Raw genomic sequence first — 2618 nt, 5'->3', positions numbered from 1 at the left:
AAGTGAGATAAACTTGTGTTTTATGAAGAATCTCTTTGAAATACTTTTTTAAATAGTAAAATATCCTAATATGTGGGAAAGAACTTTTAGAACCTATAGAATAGTCATTGTTTTATTTAATTCTCCCTGCAAACCTGAAGATTGGAACATTGGGCTTATTTTATGAAACTGATGGATTTACGGAGGTTAATATACTTCATTATAAAACACTTTTTAAAGTCTTGGTGGGAAAATATATTTGTGTCAATGTCACATTTGTCATAGTCGAACTGAGACTGATGAGGTCTTCTGTGGCTAATCTTTCGGAAGAAATCCAGGCCTTTCTTACAAGGTGCCTCTGTGGGAGAGAGCCAGTAGCTTAATTATACCTAAGACATTCATTCCATGAAATAAATGGAAGAATTCTTTTTTGCTAAAACAAGTAGTTATATGATTTGTTTGAGGTCAGGTTGCAAATTATTGACAAGGGTAGGATAAAAACTGGATTTTTCAACCTAACTTTCTTTCAGGGGGAGTGGAAGGTATACACAAGCTTGGTAATTGGAGGAAAGCATATTTTTTTAATGTGAGCAGATGAATATAGTGATTTCAGGGCTGTCCCCATGGAGTTTAGCCAAATTCAGTCTTTATGTAGGGGCTCTATATTTGGCTGCCAGTACATTGAAAAGAAACATAACTGCACCTCACATATGTCTCAGTTAAATTAAAAGATTGATGTATATTTATTTTGAGGTGATTGTTGAAATACCTTCCCCGTGTGTAATGGAATTTTCGGCTTTTGGCAATGATGAAGACAGTTCATTTAGTTACATATGTTGTCAGTGAAATTTCCCACATGCTTACATGAAACATTTGTCTTGTACAGATGGCCTGTATAAAGATCAGTTGTTCCTCCAAAGAAATTTATAGATGCGAAGAGTGTGTTATCTCCCTAGACTAGAAGAGAGTTATTTTTGGGGAAAAAAAATACGATCCCCTATAACAATAAAGGGAATATATGAGGACATTTTGTACAGGAAATGGGCCAAAACTCTAAAAGTAAAAAGTAATAGTCTTTGTTTAAATAAATTAATAGGGTATGTTTAATTTTTATCTCGTTTCAGTGAAATTCCAATATTTTTAAACTTCTTCCATAAAATAACCCAAACACAAAAGATCTTCTGAGAAGAAGTTCAGACATTTCTAATTTTTTGTGACATGGCATGTTTTCCTGTAATGCCTTATTTCCTTTGTAAAAAAAAAAAATCAGAGATTTACGGAACATTTAACATATAGAAAAAAATTTCTGTAAGGCATGAATGAGTTAAGAAGCACACTAATAAATAGAACTATTGATCAACTCTAGAGTCAGGAATAATACCACTGCTGTTGTACTGACCTCTCCCAATGTCCTCCTTCTATTGTGAATCACTGTTATGCATTGAATTGTGTCTTTCCAAAATATTACAATCCCACTTGGAATAGATTTTCTTTGTTGTTGATGAGACACTATTTGTGTAGGATGTGTCTTAAGTCAAACTCTTTAAATATGAAGAGGTTAATCAAGTAAGTGAACAAATAGAGATGAGAAATATAGATGATACACTCACCACATGAAATTATCAGACAATCATGGAAGATGGGTCACTTCCTGTCAGAGCTGGCAAAGAAAGTCTTCTCTACAATCAATGCCTTGAATATGGACATCTTTCTGTTTGTTAAAGTCGTCCACTTGTGGTATATATGTTACAGCAACACTAGATAATTAATACAACTACTACTGCATCTTTTTTTGTCAGGTTTCTACCAATGGTTTATAATAATTTAGAAAAGAATTTCAAAACCTTACGGGAAAGCAAGTGATTTAACTTCAGCTCTATATTGATAATAAACCTTAACCCTCTTCTGAGGGATTTCAAGCCTATGATCTCATTGGAAATTTATACACCAGTATAAAAATTTTATCTTTTTGCATATTGGAAACTGGGGTCACTACAGAACTCAGAACTAGTGGGTAGCAGAGTTAAGGCTAGAACCATAACTTTCAGATTCTAAGCCTTGTTTTCTTTGCATTAAATTATGTCAGCTGTGGGTGAGTAACTGCTGTCAAGTAAATTTCAAAGGAAAGAAAAATCCTTGTTCCTAACCTAATGAAGTGTGAATGTAGAAAAACTGGAAATTGTAAAATACGAAACGGAATGCATAAAGACAGACATTCAAAGCATTAATGAGCTGAAATGGACAGGCATTGGCCACTTTGACTCAGATGATTGTATAATAGCTATATTGTTGTTGTTTTACTATACTGGGAATGAAAAGAAGAAGTGTGGTACTGTATCCACAGTTAAAAAGACTGTTGCAACATGAATCCTGAAGTTGAATGCTGTGAGTGATTGTTATTGAAATATTGAAAAAAATTGTTATTGAAATATATGCACTAACAGCTAAAGATGAGGAAATTGAAGAATTTCATAAACATTTGCAGTCTGAAATTTACCAAATATATGATTAAGATGCATTAGTAATAATTGGTGACTGGAATGCAAAGTTGAAAACAAATTACATGGACTGACAGTCAAAAATTACTGCCTTGGTGACTGAAGTGAAGTTAAAGTGTGAATAGCTGAATTTTGGACATT

Source organism: Elephantulus edwardii, unplaced genomic scaffold, assembly GCF_000299155.1.
Source record: "Elephantulus edwardii isolate Elephantulus edwardi_28Jun2011 unplaced genomic scaffold, EleEdw1.0 scaffold00042, whole genome shotgun sequence".
NCBI lineage: Eukaryota > Metazoa > Chordata > Mammalia > Macroscelidea > Macroscelididae > Elephantulus > Elephantulus edwardii.
This window is presented reverse-complemented; position numbering follows the sequence as displayed.